General features: G+C 38.4%; 1 protein-coding gene across 2 annotated transcripts in view; it reads left to right on the forward strand.

Moving 5' to 3' along the window:
• Nucleotides 1-23710, forward strand: part of LOC143406499 (broad substrate specificity ATP-binding cassette transporter ABCG2-like) — a 125148-nt gene that overhangs the window by 64412 nt on the left and 37026 nt on the right. Inside the window, exon 1 of one of the 2 annotated variants that reach the window (XM_076865258.2) lies at nucleotides 14849-15087. The exons of the other annotated variant lie outside the window; for it this stretch is intronic. The gene's annotated coding sequence lies outside the window, so the exon portion shown is untranslated. Of the gene's footprint in view, nucleotides 1-14848; nucleotides 15088-23710 lie in introns of those variants that run through there. 2 annotated transcript variants of the gene reach the window in all.

Here is a 23710-nt window from a genome sequence, read left to right on the forward strand (position 1 = left end):
ATTTTCTAAATAATGATTTCATAATTAAACTTTTATCATATGAAGTAAAATCCCACTTAGGACGCATGGCAGCCTTAAAGTATACTAGTCAGGAATTATCTTCAACTGAAGTTGTTTGTAATCAGTGTACTAATAAAAATGTTCAGCTTGTTCTTTTCATGCCACCCATCCCCCAGGAGAATTCAGAATTTTTTTTTTAAATTTTAACAAAGACTTTTTAAAAATTAAAAATAATGGCACAACCCTTTAGATATACAAAGTATGTATCTAGTGACATAAGTACTTTATATGCTAAAATTTATAACATTTACTCATTAGAAAGTTAGTCAATGAAAACAAGATGTTATCAAAAGAATTTATGGATTATAGCTGTAGTAGTTCTCTAAAATAAATTTATTTCTGCATTTATTTTCGTTGTATAGTATTGAGAAAAAAAATCTCTACTTCACTGATCCCTCTTCTATTTTCATGTGATTCTCCTCCTTCCCTCCTTATTTTGGTTTAGCTTCTGCATATGAGAGAAAACATTCAAAACTTTACTGTCTGAGTCCTGCTTATTTCACTTAGCATGGTATTCTCCATTTCCACCCATTAGTGAGCAAATACCAGAATTTCATTCTTCTTTGTGATGAGTAAAACTCCGTTGTATATTTACACCACATTTTCTTTATCCATTCACCAATTGACAGGCATCTAGGTTGGTTCCATACCTTGGTTGTTGTGAATTGAGCCGTTGTAAACATTGATTTGGCTGTGTCCTTATAATATACTAATTTTAGTTGTGTCCTTACAGTATACTACTTTTAGTTCTTTTGTATATATACCAAGGATAGGGCTAACTGGTCATATGGCAGTTCCATTCCTAGTTTTTTGAGGAATCTCCATAATGCTTTCCAGAATGGTTATACTAATTTGCAGTCCTACCAAAAGTGTATGATTGTGTCTTCCACCAACATCCTTGCCAACATTTATTATTATTTGTGTTCTTAATAATTGTCAGTCTGACTGGAGGGAGATAAAATCTTAATATAGTTTTGATTTATACTTATCTGATTGCTAGAGATGTTGAAGATTTTTTCATATATTCATTGGCTATCTGTGTTTCTTCTTTTGAGGTCTCTTTAGTTCTTTTTCCCATTTATTCATTTTTAAAAAAAATTTGGTATTAAGCTTTTTGAGTTCTTTATATATTATAGATATTATTTTATCTGAGGTGCTGGTGTCAAAGATTTTCTCCCATTCTGTGTGATTTTTTTTTCATGGTCTTGTTTCCTTTGCTGTGCAGAAAATTGATACCATCCCCCCTATTGATTCTTGGTTTTATTTCTTGTGCTTTAAGAGACTTGTCAAGAAAGTTGATACCTGTGCCAATGTTGAACCAACATTTTCTTCTATCAGTTGCAGAGTTTCTGGTCAAATTTTTAGGTCTTTGATGCACTTTGAGTTGACTTTTGTGCATGGTGAAAGAAAGGGATCAACTTTTATTCTTCTACATATGGATTTCCAGCTTTCTCTGCACCATTTGTTTAAAATTATCTTTTCTTGGACACATATGCTTGGCACCTTTGTGCTAAGTATCAGATGGCTGTATCTATTTGTGTTAATCTCTGTGTCTTCTAGTCTGTTCCATTGATCTTCATGTCTGTTTTGGTAGCATTACCATGCTGTTTTTGTTATTATAGCTGTGTTGTATAATTTGAGGTTCCATATTGTGATGCCTCCAGCCTCACTCTTCTTGCTCAGGATTGCTTTGGCTATTCAGGGTCTCTTATTCTAAATGAATTTTACGACTTCCCCCTCCCCCCGCCCCAGTTCTGTGTAGAATGTCCTTGGTATTTTGATGGGGACTGCATTGAAACTATATAATGTGTTTGGTCGTATGGCCATTTCAACAATATTAATTCTGCCTCTCCGTGACAATATTAATTCTGCCTCTCCGTGAACATGGGAGGTCTTTCCCTCTACAAAGGTCTTCTTCAGTTTCTTTATTCAGTGGTCTACAGTTTTTATTATAGAGGTCTTTCACTTCCTTGGTTAGATTTATTCCTAAGTACTTTTGTTTTTTGAGGTCATTGTGAATGGGATAGTTTTTCTTTCTTCCCTCCTCCTCCTCCTCCTCCTCCTCCTTCTTTTTTTTTCTTTTTAGCAGATTCATTATTGTAGTAGAGGAAAGCAATTGATTTAAATATTTTGATCATGTATCCTGCTACTTTACTAACTTTGTTTATCAGCTCTTAAAGTTTTCTGTTGGAGTTTTGGGTCTTCTAAAGATAGGATCAAGTCATTAGCAAACAGATTATTTGACTATATGCAAGGAGGACTGGAGGCACAGCTTGGTTTTGAGGCTAAACAGAAATATTAGGACAGATGAATTCACCTAGTACAGGTTTATTAACCGAGAAAAATCATCATTTTGTGATAATAATAGGCATTTACTTGCTAGCTTATGAAAAAGAGAATTAGGCATGCAAGAGAAGAAATAACATTGAACCCTAGAAATAAGGCTTTAAAAATAGAAATTCACTGCAAAGACAGTTTATTGTTTTAAAAAGAAACAACAAACAAAAGCTCATGATGCTTGAGGAATTGTATTGTGTTCAGTGGACAAAGACTGACTTTGAACATTCACCCTAGGACATTGCTTGTCTCCTTTTCATACAATTATGATTCATGTGCATTTTATATATCCCTTTAAACTAAACTTGTGCATGCATTTATCTAACAAGCTCAGAGGTAGAGCACTTGTCTAGCATGTGTGAGGCCCTGGGTTTGGTTTTTAACATCTCAAAACAAAAACAAAACAAAACTACAACAGAAAAAAAAAAAAAGAAAGAAAGAAAGAAAAGAAAAAATAATTTATTGAGCACATATTACAAGGCTAGACACTGGGCTCAAAAAGTAGTTCATACTCTCATAAGGGAAACGCATAAGTAGGCAGTTATGAAATTGTGCACCAAAAACTAACATATTATAAGTTAGTATACTTAAAATACAATAATAATACCCATGAAACTAAAACTTGTTTCTTTGAGAAAATGAATGAAATTGACAAAACTATACCTAAGTTGACTAATGAAAATGGGAGAATACTGAAATTACTAAAATCAGAAATGAAAGTGGGAACACTACTACCAATTTTATAGAAATAAAGATTATCAAAGACTATGAACAAGTGCTTATCAACCATTTAGATAATCTAGATAAAATGAACAAATTGGTAGAAACACACAATCTACTAAAACTGACTCATGAAGAAACAGAAAATCTCAATAAACATATAACCAGTAAAGAGATTGAATCAGTAATCATAAGCCTATTAAAACAAACAAAGAAACAACCAAGTACTAAAAGGCTCCAGAGGTGAATTCTACTCCCCCCCCCCCTTGGAACTGGGGATTGAATCTAGGTTGCTTTTATCACTGAGTTACATCTCCATCCCTTTTAATTTTTGAGAGAGTCTTGCCAAATTGCTGAGGCTGGCCTTGAACTTGCAATCCTCTTGCCTCAGTCTTCCCATTTGCTGGAAGCACAGGCATGCACCATTGCACCTGGCAAATTCAACCAAATATTTAAAGAACTAATGACAATCTTTCTCAAACTGTTCCAAAAATTGAAGAGGAGGGCATATTTCGTAACTCATTCTATGATGTCAGCATTACCTTGATACCAAAGACAGACCAAGAGACTATGAGAAAGAAAACGACAGAGCAGACCATTATCATTTTAAATATTGATGCAAAAACCCTCAACAAAATGCTAGCAAACTAAATTCAGCAACATATTGAAAAGATTATACCCATGACTAAGTGGAATTTAACTGTGGAACGTGAGAATGTTTCAACATACAAAAACTAATTAATGTGACACACCAACTGATGCTTAAGAAAAGCAAAATAGACTGGAAATTGAAGGAAACTGCCTCTGCCTGATGGAGACCATATATGAAAAACCCACAACTAACATCATGCTCAATGGTGAAAGATTGAAAGCTTTATCCTAAGATCAGGAATGAAACAAAGATGCCAGCCTTTGCCACTTGTCATTCAACATGGCATTAGAAGTTCTAGCCAAAGTGCCGGGTGTGGTGGCTCATGTCTGTAATCCCAGTGACATGGGACCCTCAGGCAGGAGCATCACAAGTTTAAGGCCAGCCTCCATAATTTAGCAATAGCCTAAGCAACTTAGTGAGTCCCTGTCAAAATAGAAACAAAAAAGGTTGGGGATGCAGATCAGTGGTGAAGTGCCCCTGGGTTCAATCCCTGTACAAATAATAAGATTAAAAAAATAAAAATAAAATATTCTAGCCAAAGAAATCAGACAAGAAAAAAATGAAAGAAAAAGAAAGACCATTCAAATTAGAAAGGAAGAAGCAAATTTATGTCTCCACAAATGTTGTGGTCTTATATATAGAAAATCTTAAAATGTTAGAACTAATAAAAGAATTCAGTAAAGTAGTAAGATGTAATACCAACACAAAAATCAGTTGCATTTCTATATTCTAGCAATGAACAATGAATCTTAAAAGGAAATTAAGAAAACAAGAAAATTCTATTTACAATAGTATCAAAAAGAATAATATACTTAGAAATAAATTTAACCATTGAGGTGAAAATTTCGCACACTGAAAACTACAAAGTACTACTGAAAAAAAATGAAGTCATAAAGAGATGGGAAGATATCCTTTGTTCATAGATTGAAAGATTTAATATTGTTATGATGACAATACTGTTCAAAATTCTACAAATTCAATGCAATCCCTATAAAAATTGGGGTTTCTTATTTATTTTTGGCAAAAATACAAAAACTCACCTATTCCTTTGAAAAAGAATAAAATTGAAGGTCTCACACCTTTTAATTTTAAAATTTATTGCAAACTACCATAATCAAAACAGTGTAGCACTGGCATAAAGACAGACTTTTAGATGAATGAAATAGAATTAGCTCACAGAAAGAAATCTTGTGTCATATTGATTTTCAACAAGGGGAGCAAAATTGTTCAATGGAGAAAAGATAGTCTTTTCAACTAATAGAGCTGGGAAAATCGAATGATTGCAGCAAAAGAAGAAATTTGGACCCTTACCTTATACTATATTAAGTAAAACAACAACAACAACAACAACAAAAAAACCCTCGAAATGGATCAAAGACCCAAACATAAGTGTTAGCCCAAAAATCTCTTAGAAGGAAACATAAGAGAATATCATCCTGACATTGAATGTGGCAATAACTTCTTGGCCTTCACATGTTGCTTATTTTATAGAATGATTTTCATGACTTGCCTTTGACAACTAAATACCAACAGCAATCACAAGCATTATGATCAACAAAATGCTACTAGACATTTCCAAACCTCCACTGTGTGGAGCATGTACTATTCCTAGCTGAAACCACTGCAAAATTTAGAACTTCTTTTGTGCATTTTTTATTACTTGGACTTTTAAGTTGAAAATTCTAAAAATGTTAAAAATTATAAGACAGTCAGGAAAATTTGAACAGTGACTGGATATTTGAAGAAGTTATCAGGCTTAGGGTATAGCTTATTGGTAAAACACTTGCCTAACACTTGTGGGTTCAATTCCGACTATGGCCAAAAAACTTTATCTAGTTGTTTAGGTGTAGTACAAATATTGCCGATTTGCTTGAAAGATACAAGACTACCTAAAGACATTTTTTTTTCTTTTTTCTTTTTTTTTTATTTATTGGTTGTTCAAAACATTATAAAGCTCTTGACATATCATATTTCATACATTAGATTCAAGATGGTTATGAACTCCCAATTTTACCCCAAATACAGATTGCAGAATCACATAGGTTACACATCCACATTTTTACATAATGCCCTATTAGTGATTGTTGTATTCTGCTACCTTTCCTATCCTCTACTATCCCCCCTCCCCTCCCCTCCCATCTTCTCTCCCTACCCCATCTACTATAATTCATTTCTCTCCTTGTTAATTTTCCCATTCCCCTCACAACCTCTTATATGTAATTTTGTATAACAATGAGGGTCTCCCTCCATTACCATGCAATTTCCTTTTCTTCTCCCTTTCCCTCCCACCTACCTAAAGACATTTTTGTGAATGCTAAATAAAGTCTAAAGAGAAAAAGAAACCAACACAAAACCTAAAGATTTTTAAACACTGCCTGGCAAGTAACAGGTACTCAACAAACCTTAGCTGTTATTCTTGGTAATGGGTGAAGCCTGAGATATCTATGTTTTCTGCAAATGCATTGTTTTAGCTTTTTTCAACCCTGTGACATAGGTATGATCATCTTATCAGAGGTAAGAAATGGAGGTACCCAATTTCTAATACCAAAAATGACAGAGATGAGATGAAACTAGCTCTAATATTAGTGATAATATAGGGAAGACTCAAGTGTAGTTCTCGGTGAGAATATAAACTTTAGTTTTGCTGATATCATCTATTATAAAATTAAAAATTCAGCATGACAATTAGAAATGAAAAAATTCTAAGACATTGTATAATGAATGAGTCATGAGTGTCATTTAAAACTCATTACACTTTAATTTTAGTTGCCCCACACATAAACACTGCTCTCTACACATTGTAAAAGGTTTATAGTAGTCAGGTCTATCATAAGACTCTCCACCATTGTTATGACATGGCAAATTCAGGGAAGCATGGCCAGGTGAGGGGGTTTAGGCTCCTGAATGATACAAGTTGAAGTCCCTGTTATTATTTAGTCAAATATTTTTCAAAGGTCTCTTGTGTTCAAGACACTGAGCTAGGTAATATATAGGAAATACTCGGCAGTGTAAGACATGCTTTTTTCCTTCTTAATTTTCACTTATGACACCATGTGGTTTTTTGAAATCAGCTCTAATTAGCTTCTTTGTCTCTAATCTGTAACATTTGGTTGGTCATTAGGTATAGTAAATTCTTCCTTTTCAATTTTTCTTTCATGTGTTATTCCTCATTTTTTCCAAATATTGTTCTTTATGATTTTCATTTCCAGACTGATATCAGCCTCCCCACATGCCCTATCCATAATATACATGAACAGATTTACCTTTATGAAAAACTGCTTTACAGTGTCAACTTTCTACACTACAAGAAACGTCCAATGGTTCCTCACTCTTAAGACCTTCACAATTTTCTCTCATATTTTCACTAATATATTGCAAAGAATACAACCTTTGAGATGCTCCTTCAGGGAGAGGGTCCACAACCAAATGCTATATGCATTTTCTGAAACAGAACCTATTTAATCACCTTGTTGTAATCTAGCATTTTTTTTCCATCTTTCTTTTTCTTCTAACACCTATTCTAGTTTGAAGGAAAGACCAACTCCCCCATTTGTTTATTCACCATATATTGTAGAGCATCTACAACATGCATGGCACAGGTTCACAATAATACCACATAAGGCAAAATGATAAGTGGATGAGTGTTTGGGAGTTGAAAATAATGTCATGCTCCAGTGATCAGGAAAGACCTTGTCAGTGTTTACTACATGATAATTATGCTAGCAGGTAAGAATGGGTACTACTAATTCATGAACAACAACAGAAACATAAGCTCACATTTGAAACCTTAAAAAAATTAACAAAAGTTATTTACAAACTGGGCACAGTGTCACACGCCTGTAATTCCAGTGACTTGGAAAGCTGAGGCAGGAGGATCCAGAGTTCAAAGCCAGCCTTATTTAGACCCTGTCTAAATAAAATACAAAATAGGGCTGCAGATGTTGTTCAGTGGCCAAGTGCCCCTGAGTTCAATCCCTGCTACCCACCACTCAAAATGCTATTTACAAAAAACCTGTATACACACACACACACACACACACACACACACATCCACAATATTTTGTAACCATTACCATTAGGTATATGTCAAATTTCATCCCTAATCATCCAGGAATTTTTATTTTGCAGATGAACCTCAGGTGATTCCTTTAGTCTCCAATATTCAACACCTTCAAACCCAGGATACCTACTGATATCCTCCATGGTGCCCTTGTGACACTGGTCTTAACATTTTCATTGTAATTTGTCCATTTAAACCTCTGTCTCCATTTTCCTGTGTGTTATTTCTCTTCCTTGGCCAATTATGCGACCTAATGTATGAGAGTTCTCAGGAAAATGTTGCTTATGGGTGACTCCAGGACATCTGCTGGAGGGAGATATATTGGACAATGGTTTATTTGTTCACTGTCTTTTCCAACCCTGATCCTCTTGTTCTTTTTGTTTTCTTTGTGCTTTTTTTCAAGATAATCAGGCAAGGAGTGGGGGATGATGTCAGGTTTTGGGCCCCCATTTATGCTACTCTAATGGATGAAGGTTAGTTGACCATTAGAATTCTTTCTCAATCAAACAATTTAGGGGGATATGGTGAAACTGGAAACAATCCAAGAACTCATCAACAATAGGTAGGTAAATGGCCGTGTATTCATACTATGGAATCCTACACAGAGGTTAAAGCAAATGTTTTTACTACATGAAAAATAAATGAATGAATCTCATATATATTGAACACAAAAATCCAGGCTCAAAAGAGTAACAACTTCATTTATATTCAGCTTTAAAACAGGCAAAACTTATGCATGGTGAAAGAAATAAGAATTCTGATAACCTTTGGAAGGGTAAACGACTAGGACAGAGCGTGAGAGCAACTTCTGGAATATTGTTTTTATGCTTTAAAAAATCTGAATGCCATGTGAGTTTGCTTTGTAAATATGCATCAAGCCAACTGCTTAAATTTTCTGTGCTTTTTTTTTTTTCTTTTAGTGCTGGGTATTGAACCCTGAGCATGGTCCATGCTAAGCACATGTTCTACCACTCAGCCACATACTCAGGCCTGTCCTTTATATATATGCATGCTATACTTCAATAAAAAGTTTACTTAAAGAAAAGGCATTTATAGACATTGAACTCTCAACTTTTAACCTTTCAGTTTATTATGAAGGGACAAAAATGTTACATCTCCTACTATACTAGCTGACTCCCAGGTTAATTATTGACTTCTGATGAGATACTCCACTATACTCCATTTTATTGGACTTTACCACCTGTGGACTTTATAACCAAATGAATTATTTCATAATTCAATTCATCTGCCGTGCATTTTGAATGACCCCGTGTGGTATGGTTCTAGCATCAAAGCTCTTCCACAACCCCCACCACATACACCCTCCCATTCCTCTCTGTGTTAATCATATATTGCTTTCTGTTCACTTTCTAGATCTGTTTAAAAAAAAACTTTGACACCTGATTTTTGGCATTTCTCTTCTCTCTGAGATCATATCTATCTTGACAACTTCTATGTTTGAGGCTCAATCCACCACCCTACCTTGTGTGTTCCTTGATATTCTCAACCTCACCCCCAGGGTAGTCAGAATTCTAGAGTTACTCTTTCCCCTACTCCCTAAGATTCCAGTTTATACTCTGGTGATTTCATCAAACACCAATGTAGGGGCTGATCTAAGGGATTTCTTTTTCTTTTTTTCCCTTATCAATGGAGTCTTGCTATGGTGCATAAGCTGGCCTCAAACTTCTGGTCTTACATGATCATCTTATCTTGGCCTCCGGAACAGCTGACACTACAGGCATGTACTCATGTGCCTGACTTGATTTGAGGGATTTTATAGTTGTAACTAAAGTCCCAAATTGGTTGGCTCTAAGAAGGTGAGATTGTTAAAAGAGGCCTGATTTAATCACACATGCCCTTTAAAAAGCAGAAGGAAAAGTCAAAGAGATCCAGAGTTTGAGGACTTGACCTGTCTGAAGATGAAGAGGTCACATGTAAAGAAATAAAGGCAATGTGAAGGAAACAACACCTTGCCTCTTCTTGGAAGCAGATTATTCAGATAAGAGCTTCCAGTTAAGAGTCCACCTGGCTGACACTCTGATTTTAACTAATGTAGCCTGAGCAGAGCATAATCTAGCTCAAACTCCTGACCTCCAGGTCTGGGAGATAGTAGGTGTTGCTTTAAGATACTAAGTTAGTGGTAATCTAATATTTGGCAGTAGAAAACAAATATTCCTGCCTTCCACTTCTTACTCCTCACTCTCATGTTCAAATAATGTGAACTCATCACAACTTGGAATGCCAGTGTTAAATACCCAAATCTTACTCAGTGACTTCATTCTCCTGCCTCAGTTTCTCCAGGCTCCATGTAACCCCTTCACATGTTCCCTGTCTACCTGTCAGATAAGCCCCCAAATGGCTTCTTTCAGTCTCAGTTGTGTCTCAGGAGTCCTCAGTTTGAAATCTTCCTACCAATTCAATAATTCCCAAGGGGTCCTCACATTTGCATCCTCTTCCACTTTAAGGCCTTGTGGTCGACAGACTAAAGTCCTCCCAAAGATATCCTTGTTTTAATCCCTAGAAGGTGAAAATGTTAGGCTACATGCAATTAAAATTACAGGTACAATTAAAGCTGTTAAGTAGATAACTTTAAAAAGGGTCATTAGAATTGAAGGAAGGAACAGAAAAAGAATCAGAGAAATATGTAATGACAGAAATATGATCAAAGATGCTATGTTGTTGGCTTTGAAGATGGAGAAATGAATTCATGGGCCAAGGAATGAAGCCGACTTCGACAAGCTTAAAAATGTTCTAGAAAGAAACAGATATGTTGACATCATTATTGTAGCCCAGTAGATAGATCCAGGTCAGACTTCTGTCTATTGGTAAGTTAAATAATAAATTTGTGTTGTTTTAACTCAAAGTTTGTATTCTGTTGTGGCAACTACAGAAAACAAACAGGTTATTTCCAGTATTATTTTTGCTAATCCACTATCTTACCATTCATACCTCTGCATTTAAACCGTATTTTTCATCTACTCTTACAGCACAATTGACACAGACTTCTGTGACTATCAAAAGGTGTGAGGGTTTCTTTCCACCATCAAGCAAGCAATCAGACATCAGCTGGGCATCCTCTAATCTAATTCAGTTCTGACACTATCTATTGGAGACACTGCCATTCAGAATCCACAGGCTGAGGGCCCCACCTTAGAGGTTCCACCATCTCCTGAGTGTCAAGCTGAGAACTAGGGCTTTCAACACATGGGCCACATTCCAAATCCAAATGACACTAAGGGACCTGAGTCTGTCTCCTCTTACTTTTGAATAGTTTGTCCTCTTGGCATGCACGTATGTTCTGGCTTAATTCAAACCAAATAGATATTTTCTTTGAATCCCAAGATAGCTTGCATCTATAATTTTTTCTCTCATATTTCTCTAATAGCTAAAACTTTGGCAGGAGTTGTTTTCTCTGTTTTCATTCCTTAACTTCTCACTGCTTGAACTAGTATGGACAACATATCAAATTCATCAGGGGTCCCAGATAGCCCTGAGCATAACTATGGGGAAATCACTCTACATATAGCCTCTCTTCCATTATTTCATTTTCTTTAACTTGGAGTAGTATGCAGATAAATATACTTGAACTCAATATCAATATTAACCCAACTGCCTCCCAGATCTGTGATAAGCCTTGTTTGAAAACTGAACTTGCCAAGGAAAAATTGACCCTTGGAAATTCACCATTGGAGAACACTAAGAAATGCAATAGATCCTTCCAACTGATGCCAGCCCTTCAGCAGGCATTCCAGTACTGGACTTTGTAAATATGGGGCAGTTACACTTTTCAGATAACATTGAAGAGAGGTCACCTGGTGGCAGGCAGAAGGCCTGGTCTGGGAGGCTATGAATGATTTTATTACGGTCTTGTGCAAATTGATCCCCTCTGGACTGGGAAATTCATCTGTAAGATGAGGAAGATCTTTGTGGTTTCCTCCCTAAAACCCTGTGACTTAATATGCCAATACACTTAATGTGAAATCAGGGTATTGGAAAACATTTTAAATAAAACGCTGATAACTGAAAATACTCATTTCTTTATACTGCAATGTGTTTATGAAACACTGGTTTTAGTCTGAATTCATCAAAATCAGCTTGATAAAGTATTAGGGTAATGTTAGGAAATAATACAACTTTAGCTAGCAAATAGACTGACCTATTGATATGAAAAAAATTACTAAAATTAAATTTTATTGGCACATATTAATTATACAATGTGACATATTTGTACACACATATAACATAATTTTATCAGTTATCAGTTTCATTCTCCAATATCTCCTCTCACCTTCCCCTCCTCCCTCCCACTTATTCCCTTCCTTTACCCCAGTGACCTCCCTTCTGTTTTCATTACATCTCCCTTTTCCCCTCCTTTAGCTTCCATATATGAGAAAAAGAAAAACTTGGCACTTATCTTTCTGAATCTGGTTTATTTGGCTTAAAGTGATGCTCTCCGGATCCATCCGTTTTCCCCCAAATGGCATAATTTCATTCTTTCTTTATGGGAGAACAAAACTTCATTGTTCATATATACATATATACCATAGTTTCTTTCTTTTTTTTTTAAAGAGAGATAGAGAGAATTTTTAATATTTATTTATTTATTTTTAGTTTTTCAGCGGACACAACATCTTTGTATGTGGTGCAGTTTCTTTATCCATTCATCTGCTGATGTACACCTAGGCTGATTCCATACACTTAGGCTGATCCCATAACTTGGCTATTGTGACTTATACTGTGAGGCATGGGTGTACATGTTTTTAAATTTTTTATTCATTAATTTATGGTGCTGGTAATTATACCCAAGGTCCAAGTGCTTTACCTCTGAGCTACAACCCCAGCTCCGAGTTTGTTTTGTTTACATAATTCCAGAATATTATATTTAATTATCCTATTTTTGAAAATGTGCTTTTTCTCAACTTCATGTTTTTTTTTTTTTTTCCACTCTTATTTTTCCTTCTTGGTACCCGGGATTAAACCCCAGGGCACTTTACTACTTAAGCCACATCCCCAGCTCTTTATTTTTTGAGACCAAGTCTCCCCATATTGCCGAGTCTGAATTTGATCCTGGGTACTAGCCTCTCAAGTCACTGGGATTATGGAAGTGTGCAATGGAGCCCTCTTCTTTCTTTTTTTTTTTGTGGTGCAGGGGATTGAACCCAGGGCTGTGTGCATGCGAGGCAAGCACTATACCAACTGAGCTATAGCTCCAGCCCTCCATGTCTTCTTTTCTGCAATATTCAACCATCCCTATTCTATCCTTTCGCACATCTCTGAATAGAAGACCCCAGCTTCTCGCATAAGAGGTTCTTCAGGAGATGTCTAACAGAGAAAGTCCAGAAACAAGAACTTGGAAATTAGATCTTGTAGGAGGCTCAATCCCCACCGTGAGGCCAGGCCACTCACCCCAACCTCCATAAATCCCGGGAAGCTCCGCACGAAGCCAACACTGGCCATAATTAAAACCATTCCTCCAACAAAATACATTCTGGGCTTCGCGGGGTCCTGGAAGGCCATTAAGGAAAAGGACAGGAGGCCCTGCAGGTTTTGAGCTGGAGCTCGCGGAAGCAGCCATACTCCTACGACCAGTCTGACGTTCTGCGGATCCTTCTCGAACACTTGGGTTCCAGGGTTCGCAAGGCTCACGCTCTGCTGGGGTCACCGTCGGCGCTGCGTTGGCTCACCCCGCAACACCCACCCCACCCGTACCCTCTCCGCATCGCGGCCGCCTGGGCCCTTCCCCCCCGCAGGGTCCCCGCGCTCCTGGGGGCGCTCGCCACGCCGCACCGTGAGAACGCCTCCTCGGGAGACTTTAAATCGACAGAATGATTCCAAAAGAATAATCTCAGCCAAATGTTTGGTCGCATCATGGATATGTATTTTAAAGCTCGTTAAAAGCGTATAGCCTCATCATTCTAAAACATTACACCGTCACAGCATCAATTTTATTATCCAGGCCTCTTGGCTAAAACTTCCTAACTTGGGCGAAGAATTAAGTAAGAATAATCCCCAGAGTTGATTTAGAAAATGACATTGTGATTTTTATGTATGTATGTATGTCTACAAATGTAAGAGCCAGAAACACATCTCCATGCAATTACTAGATTCCGGGGATACAAGCTGGGACTCCAAGGCCATTTTCTCGAACTTGCACACTCCCCAGCGTTTCCAGGGCCCCCAGAAGGAGGTAGAGAAGTACTTTTCAGAACTGTGTGAAGACTGTTTCAAGCGTACGTAATACTTCCATCCAATTCCCCCGCCCCTTCAGCTCCTGATTGTTTTGGCCTTGGGACGCGACCTTCCCATTTCTCCAAAGCTCTTGGACCAGACACCACCTATTACCCTCGGGGTGGCTTAAAAAGCGAGGTGGTGGTGGTGGGGGGAAACCTTGGCGTTCAGTCCCAGAGGCTCAGGGGCAGCAGCTGCTGCTCTAAACCTCTCCAGGTCTGCAGAGGAGTCCGCCAGCGGGGGAAGCGCCCGCCAATTCCAGAGCGAATCGGTTCAGTCGGTTTCGGAAAAGGCCCGGAGGCGGGAGTTTTTGGTTGATCCCAGTGTGCTCCAGTACAGGCTTCTCCCCAGGACCGAGGCGTTCAGGTCCCCGAGCGCTTATCGCGGCTTTGCAGGCGGTGCCACGCCTTCCGCTCGGCTCCTCGACCCCGGGAGAGCGGTTCACTGGGGCGAGTCAGCCGCCCGCGCCCCGGCCCCGTAGCCTGAGCCTCGCGTGGCAAAGCCGCGTCCACGCCTCCCGCGCCGCCGCCTAGCCGCCCAGCTCGCAGCCCGCAGCCCTGAGCGGGACCGCTTGGCGCCCTCCCAGGAGCCTCCAGCTGCGACTGCGCGGCCTCAAGGCAGCGGGCGCGGTGGGGTTGTCCCAGTCTCCGGAAGGCTCTGCCGGGGTTGCGGGCGGTGTCCTGGACCGGCGTCCTGGGCGGGCACAGACGCGGTCCCCCGAACGCGGGAGGAAAGGGGAGGCTCTCAGTTCCTCCACTGAGGTTGGGAGAGGCGAGGAGGAGGAGGCGGGGAAAGAGCCAGGGGTATTTGGGGATAGTGCAGGATTTCGACAGCCGCACGCAGATGCTTGACGTCACTGGTGACTGGAAGTTGCTGCTTCAGGGCATGTTTAGAAGGTCCAGCCGACTCTTCTCAGTGCTTGTATCCATGAGTGTTAATTCTGACTTTGAGCGTAGACGTCCTGAGACTGGAACCCTTGGTCACCTGAACTGCTGTTGAGCGGAGTGAGTAAACTTGTGTGGCGGGAAAGGTGAGTGGTTATGTGTGTGCCCATTTTGTTAGAAAATAGCCCACTGCTCAAATGAGATGATTTTGGTAGCTCCAGTTAGTTTCATTTGAAAGTGAGTATGAAATTCAGAGTGACTTTTCAGAAAATGAGGTGGTGGTGCAACTGATTCTGGGTCTGGAAGTGTGTTGTGGTCTGATTGGTGAGTAAAGGTAAAACTCTTGCTGGTCTCCAGATGTGTGAACATAAGAGTTGATATTAGATGGATAGAAACGTATTACCGTGGGAGTTGCAAGAAGGAGAAATTTGTTAACATCAGTATTTTAAAGGTGCTAATATGTTTTTTATTATTCCTAGAACATAAAGTAATTTTAGATGGCTTTGCTGAAATATTTATTGAGTCACCCTGTGGATAGTTGAGTTTATTGTTTTAAAAGAGACAGGATCTTTCTATGTTTTCCCAGGCTGGCCCAGAACTCCTGAGCTCAAATGATTTTCCTGCCTCAGTAGTTGGGACTCCTGTCCCTCACACCTGGCTGTTGTGTTTTAATAAGTAACTTAGGACAGTTAACCAGCTTATTACAGTATTTGGTAAAAATAATACTGAAAAAGCTCAAGCAATACAGGAAAATATAGGGTCACATTGGATTGTAAATCTATCAGTTTAAAAAAATATATATTCTGCCCCCGCCCCTCACCCCCCAGTACTGGGAATTGAACCCAGGGCTCTGTGCATCCTTGGCTACACTGAACTACATCCCAAGCCTCCAAAATAACATATACTTGTAATGTTGCCTCATTTAATTTTCTTGCCTAGTATTACAAATGTAAAAACGAATTCTTTCGTCAGAAAAACATATCTGTTTTTTATTAACAAATGAATTATATTAACAAATGAATCTTTGTCCCAGGCCCTGAGCATTATGCAGGAGTTTTCTTAGAAAACACATTCTTTTGCATCAAGATGTATTAAAAATCACAAACACGCACAATATATTTTGTGTATTTATTGTCACTTTAGTACTCATGAGACATGTGAGGTAAGCATAAGTATAATAAATGGAAAATAAAATACAGCCCAGTGTGAAAAGCTGCCATAGGGAGAATATTACAATGCACATCGACTGACTCAAGGGCCCTCTGCAGTTAATAAAGTTTCATCCTGGAGGCCATAATAAAAAGGGAATAATCTGTAACACAGTTCAGTGACAAAGGGGAAAAATATGCTGGCTCTTTAGAGGAGCTTTCCCTGGCATTTACTTTTTGAGGCAAATGTCCTGTGTGTGTGTGTCACACAGAGATGCAGAGGAGACTGAGGAAGGCAATGGACAGTACCCTCAGTGCTATCCATAATGTATGTGATAGTGAGAGTGCATGTTCTAAGTGCACTTCCTAAGATGGCTTGTGGTAGCGATTTTTTTTTTTTTTTTTTTTTTACCCTAAGTGTTATGGGATACACTTGGATGCTAAGACCCTGTGGTCTGATACACTACTATTTCATGGCTGCGTCTTACTTGGTGATGCATCTAGTTCTTATAAAGGAATAAGTGTTATGTCATGAGCTTTAAATAATCTGAAATTCCTGCCAAGAGTTTTACAAATATATCTATTTTAGTTTATATAGTAATTGTACATTAGTGTGGTATTTGTTTTGACTTTTCCATATGTATATACAATGTGTAAGGATTAGATCAGGGTAATTGACATATCTGTTACCTCAGATATTTTTGAGAGATGTTTGACAGCAGAAGACTATATCAAGTGGGAAAGTTTATATTATGTAACTTCCTAGGGTAAGAAGTTAGGATTGAAATGTTTTAGCAAAAATTAAAGAGCCTGAATTGCCCTCTTAAATATATTGACAGGTTATATAGGCCTAAAGGAAACTGAAGTTTGTCCTTTAAAACAATTAATGCCCAGCCAGGTGTGGTAGCACTGCCTGTAATCTCAGGGACTTGGAAGACAAGAAGGATTGCAAGTTCAAAGCCAGCCTTAGTAATTTAGTGAGGCCCTGTCTCGATATAAAAAATAAAAGGGCTGGGGAGTGGCTCAGTGGCAAGTTGTCAGAACCAAGAGTCAGATCTCTGAAACATCCCTACTATAGTACAGAGGTACTAAAACAATAGGCAAATCCTAGATTCCTGCACTTTCTGCAATTGCATTCCTTCTGTATTTATTAAGAATAGTCACATATTAGAAACAATTTATTAGCTATTAAAAGCATGAGGAACTTCTATAAATACATTATCTTCAGGATTAAAAAGATATCCTTCAAATTTACTTCTATCATTGTATCCTTTAAATGCTCCTAAATCTGTGCTATCAAAATGGTAGCCACTAGCTATAAAGTATTAGACTACTTTTTGTTAAAAATCTAATGGAATCATTTCAGTCATACCTGGATATAATAGTATTCTTTCGCTCATGCAAACCACTCATGAATCTTCATTCTCACATCTAAGCTAGGAATAGAACCCCTTTGACATGGGCAGTATTGATTTTTATACCCAAGGATAAGTAGCCCCATTGGGGTTACTCCAGCATAGATCTGTTTTTGCTATTTAGTTTTCCCCTAGAGCTATAAACCAGTCTTGATTTCATATATAGATATAGCTCTGCCTTCCCCCAGGAAGATATGCTCCATGCTTCACAGAATGCCAGCTGCAGAATAGGAGGTTCCTCACTAGGGGCACACATACTCACAGTAGTAACTGGTTCAGGCCAAGAGACAATTCAAGGGGCTTGAAATTTTCAACGTAAAGCAATTACCACCCTTTCCCCCATACTTTCCTCCAATAGAGGAGGAGGAGCCAACACTTCTGAATAGTCTACAAAGCTATAAGCTTCCTAATCCGATTGCTCTCTCAGTATGCTAGAGATATCCCTCAACCTTGGTTTCTAGAAGTATTTCATATCTCATATCAGCTAATCTTAACTGTGATAGAGTAACCAGGAAGAGATTTTTTTTTTAGTTGTAGATGGACACAATATCTTAATTTATTTTTATGTGGTGCTGAGGATTGAACCCAATGCCTTACACATGTAAGGCAAGTGCTCTACCCCCACCCCTTTGTGAGATGTTTTCTAATGATTTTTTAAAAGCTTCACTCATTCTATATTTAATTTTTCTTTTCTGTAAGAAAGAGCTGTCTGCTTTGCCTTGTTTACTCAACTGTAGCAGTATGAATTCATGGACATTTATTTTATTATGTGGATTATAATCCAATGTCATCTATTTAATTGGATGCTTATATTTTTTCAGCTTTGCCAGTGGGACCTCTTTTTTCTTTAAAGGTGTTTCCATTCTGGTCTCACAGAATGTTCCAGGCTTATTTCATATTTTCCATGCCCCATCTGTGGAATGATCTTTTTCTTCAGGACATTCTGGTTATTTTTATTTAGAATTGTAGTAAACACCAAGATCTGGTCACTATGTGAGCTTCTTGAAGTTACTTGTGAGTTTGTTCGTTCTTTTTCTCTCTCTCTTTTTCTTTCTTTCTTTCTTTCTTTCTTTTTTTTTTTTTTTTTTTTTTTTGGTGTGTGGTGCTCTGGCTAGAACCCAGGGTCTCACACATGCAAGGCAATGACTCTACTCCTGAATTGCACTCCAAACCCTAGAACTACTTTTTATGGATGATAGGTTTTTGATCTACTAAGTGCATCTCTACAAAGACTCTACCTTAAATTTCATACAAAAGATAGGACCTGATTGTAGCTGCCAATTTAGATTCCGTCTTTTTAAGAGAAAATAAATGGATTTAGCAGTGCTGAAGAGTTTTTAAAAGTTCCCAGTTTTTCTCATATTAGGAGAAACAGAGTACACATGAGCATCTATTTATTAAGATGTAGTAAGAAATCAGAAACATTTAATTAGCTTAGTAGCTTTATCAAACTACATCCTAAATAACACATCCTAAATAATAACTATATGTAAGTGAAGGGAAGTTATACAGAGATCCTGTCTTTGAGATGTTTGAAGTGTCTTCAAAATGAGTTTCGCCTTTCACTGTCCTCTTGGGGCCAGTCTTTGAGCCTGCTTCCTCATTCTAAAAATAAAGGTTTTAGACAATATTTTTGTTTGTCATGCTTTTGCAAACTGAGAGTATCCCTTAATGACCAGAACCTTTGGGACACTCTTCTATTTGAGTTACAATTTTACTATGTGCTGAGTCAATTCACTGTGTGTTCAATTCATAGTGGTAAATGAGTTCAGTTAAATTTCAGATCTTTATATATTTTAGTCATATTAGCAATGGTGTTAGTCATACTAGCAATGATAGTAGTTCTACACACATAATGAGACATTATTTGGTTTGAAAATGTGCCTGTACTCATGGATTAGAGTGTCCCTTGCGATAATTATGAGCTCTGCTACACACACTTTGTACCTTTGTATGTTAGGTTATGTTCTAAAATACATCTAAAATGTATGTTCTAAAATACATCAGAACCCAATCGAGTCAAATGTATGAAAGATGATATATCATGAGCTCTGTAATGTTTTGAACAATCAATAAAAAAAAATTTAAAAAAACTGATGTCAAGATAAATCTCTTTACTCAACAAGTATTATTATTATGATATACATCTGATTTTTCATAATTATTTTTACCAATAATTGACATTTAAAAAAAATAAAAAAATAAAAAATAAAATACATCAGAATTTTGAGAAGTGGTGCTGCTGTCCACCTCTCATTTCCTGTTCATTTTATGTCCGGCTGTGGTTATGATTATTGAATTAAAAACCGGAAGGGAAGAAGAATACTGACCTTAAGGTATGGACATCTATTAGACACATATTAGACTCTTGTGGAAGGACTGGGTTGTAGACCCTGTGCTGTGTAGCTTCTGGCAAATTCCAACTCAGACTTGGCTTGACATTTGCTGGTTCCTCTGATTTTTCTCCTTGGCACCTCAGGATCCTGAAATTCTCTAATCACCTCTCTCTCCTTGCTGCTCTTCTTCCCACAGTGCCAGTTTGGTGGGATAGCCCTGTGAAGGAAAAGAGAAAGGGTGGTGACTCTCCTGGGCCTCTGCCTACCTTCCTCCCCCATCCCTGTCCCCCACCCTATCTCTATTCCCCTTCAATTCCTGTTTGCTACTCCTGTTTTTTAAATTCATAGGAACTTCTGAATCAGTTCCCCTGTAAATATCAGTAAGCCTTTCTCCAGTTTCTGTGGTTCTAAAAGAAACCATTGTTTATTCTTGCCTTGTTTTCTCTAGATTGGGTGGGCTAGGGGAGCTGGGGAAGTGGGGTTGTTTGGGATTGGTTAAAACTAGTAAGAATTCTTAGAGTCAGAGAGTAGTTTGGTGGAGAGCATCCTGAGCATCAGGTTAAATGTCTAGCATCCTCCTGCAAATGGCTTCCGGGAGGTCCTTCCCCGGCTGGAGCTCTGCCCTTCCCCACATCCATCCCACCTTCTTGTGGGGCAGGGGGAAGAGTGCTGCACAGTATGTTCCTGCATCCTCAGGGGTGTGTCTGAGAAACCTGGTCCTCTGTTTTATAGTTCCTTAGTGTTGTGTCTGGTGCTGTGCTGAGATAAACAGAGATAAATAAGGATTCCAGGAGTTCTGAGTGTGTTCTTTTAAAAACATAATTGGTATGGTGAGCCATTCCTGATTAAAAGGCTTGAGGGCTTCTCACTGAGCAGACGTATCTTCCTTGGGGTTGCTTCCAATCTGTATGAAATTGTCATGTCCTCCAGATCACTACTACAATGATGTGGGGTCCTAGAGCACCTTAGTGGACTGATTTCAAAACTATATTAATCCAGCAGCCTTGGACTATGGAGACAACACTGGGTGCCTTACGCTGGATCCTTATAAATGAGAGCCAACATTAAACCCATCAATCAATAGAAGGGATTTTAAATGCAAGGGATAATTTTTTGAAAATTAAATTTCCTATTTTAATTTTTCATTCTCTTTGGTGCTTGGGGATTATGAACCCAGGGCCTCATGCATGCCAGGTAAGCACTTTATCACTGAGCCACATCCCCAGCCCTTAATTGTTCCTTTTCATTTTTAAATTGAAGCAATCACCTGACAGTAAGTCAGGTGAGGCATTCTAACTCCTTTTCAGGATCTCTTGGCAGTAATCTTAATCCATGGTTTAGGGAGATATTTGTTTAAGCAGCAGCCCTAATACTATGAGGCAGAGTGCCACTCTCCCCATTCTGGAATCATCCCTAGGGGGAAAAATGTAAGGGAAGGCTGCTCTCCTTCCTACCAACAGATACAGTGGTTATAACTGGGCAGCTGTCTAGCTGAAGACTTAGTATTTGCCTGTGTACTTTTCTGATCTATATACAATCTTTGTTGCATGAAAACTGAGTTTTGGTAAGAGAGAATTGGCATTTTAATGCAGAATATCATAATAATAGTTATAGTAGTATATAGTGAAGAAAAAAGTTTCAATGTTTCAAAAAAACTAAGTATGGTCTCACAAATTAGAAGGCAACATGAAGGAGAGGGTGATGTAAGTAGACCCCCAGAAAAGGAAAGCTAGAGAAGGGAAGCCCCCAGATCACTGGGGAAGAACCTTTGCAAATTGGCTGGGATGTATAATCAGCTCAGAGTATTGGGTGCAGGTGGGTTGTGAGATCATTTGGATGCTTTTATCTAAACACTGAAGATCTTTGCAGTAGGCCTAGGACATAGAGGTGAGTAAAATCCTATTAGCATTCACGGGAACTCTGGAAGCTGGGAAACAAACAAATTGGGAGGCTGATGTGACACAGGGAGGTCTAGATTTGATGAGTGTTTTTCTTTACATAAAAAGACTAATCCCATGAGAGCTGTGGGGGGGAGTCAGGGGTGGGGTGGGGGGGTTGGGGGGGTGGGGGGGGCCAGTGCTGACCACAGAGAAAATCAGTTACTTTTTTTTTCTGGAGTCACCTAAACCTTGTATGCGGAATTAACTAGAGATTGGGTACTCTGTGGAGCTGAGATGGTGTATTTTCTTTACCTTACTGTATTTTTTTTTAAAATTTCATCCTAGTGTAATAACTTATATCATATTAATGTTAGAAATGCAGTATGTTTACATTTTTTTTTTCATGGTATTACACATGTGAGCTGGATGTTGGGCTGTGGTTAGACCTGTGTACTCATTTTTTTTTTTTTTTGGACCTGTGTTATGAAGGCCCCGCATCTTTCTGAGGAAGATTGTTAGAACTCTCATAGAAACTAAGCAGCTGTTTCCTAGAGCTTTTTCAATCAGTGGCTTAATGCCTTTTTTAATTTTTAAAATACTTGGCCAGTATATCTGGGAACATTGATTCTACTCCATTTTCTCCCTCTCCCAGTCTCTAATTACATGTATGCTGAACCTTTTTCAATCAGGAGCTTTTCCTCCACACCATAGTGATAATTTTCATCATTAATAATTTTCTTCCTAGATGTTTTTGTGATACTAGCCTTTTGATTTGTTAATTTTCACTCATCTATTAAATTCTTTTTTTTAAGTTATAGATGGACATTGAACGCTTATTTTGTTTGTTTATTTATTTATGTGTCTGCTGCAGATTTATTTATGTGTCTGCTGCATGTGCTAAGCAAGCACTCTGCCACTGAGCTACAACCCCAGCCCCTCATCTGTTAAATTCTTAATTTTAATTTTTTCCCCCCAGTTCTGAGGATTAAATCATGGCTTCAAGCACGTATCCTACCACTGAGCTATGCCCTAAGCCCCTTTTTTCTTATAAAACACAGGGTCTTCCTGTATTGCCCAAGCTGGCCTTAAACTCATGATCATCCTGCCTCAGCATCTGGTATCACTGGGGTAGTAGGTGTGTGCCACCATGTCCTGCTTGGCTTCTTAGTTTTGATGATTTTTTTTTTTTTTTGCCAGGGAGTGTGGGTACTGGGACGCTTGACCATTGACCACATCCCCAACCCTATTTTGTATTTTATTTAAAGACAGGGTCTCACTGAATTGCTTAGCACCTTGTTTTTTGCAGAGGCTGGCTTTGAACTCACAGTCTTCTTGCCTCAGCTTCCCAAGATGCTGGGGTTACAGGCATGCGCCACTGCGCCCAGCGATTTTTAAATTTTTTAAAAAGCAGATTGTGGTTCTTTGGTGACAGTCTATCTTTTCACTTATTTTCTTAAATACATTATCTGTGGTTCTACTTCTGTTTTCTGGTTTTGGAACTTTGGATCCTATTTTCTGGCATGCCCGATAATTTTGGATTGAAAATGTGGATGATGATAGCTTCTTTGAGAATGGATTTAACTTCTAGCAGAGTCTGAGCAGATCACTTTGATAGAGCAGAGTCTGGTCTCTCTTGTTTTTCCATATTCCTAGGCCATAATGCTTCTGGGATCTCGAAAGCTTGGGGTTTTTCAGTGGTCCTTGTCTTTGCTGGTCTGCAAGTCCAAATTTTGTTTCTTTCTTTTTCTTCTTAAATTTTAATTTCAATTTTTATTGCTTAGGTCCTTTTTAAAAAAAAATGAATTAATTTTAATTAGGTCTTTCTTGCAAGAGACTGTTGAGCTATTTGATCTGATACATTAGGGGCTTCCAGAAGACGCTTCTAGCAGCTTCTTTTTGCCTGGTTGTCCTCAGTGCTGCCCCGTGTGGGGACAGTTGGTAGGGTGCTGGACTTGCACCAGTGCTGTCCCCTCCTTGCTGGGATTTTGGA

The sequence above is a fragment of the Callospermophilus lateralis genome, chromosome 8 (assembly GCF_048772815.1).
Source record: "Callospermophilus lateralis isolate mCalLat2 chromosome 8, mCalLat2.hap1, whole genome shotgun sequence".
Classification (NCBI taxonomy): Eukaryota; Metazoa; Chordata; class Mammalia; order Rodentia; family Sciuridae; genus Callospermophilus; species Callospermophilus lateralis.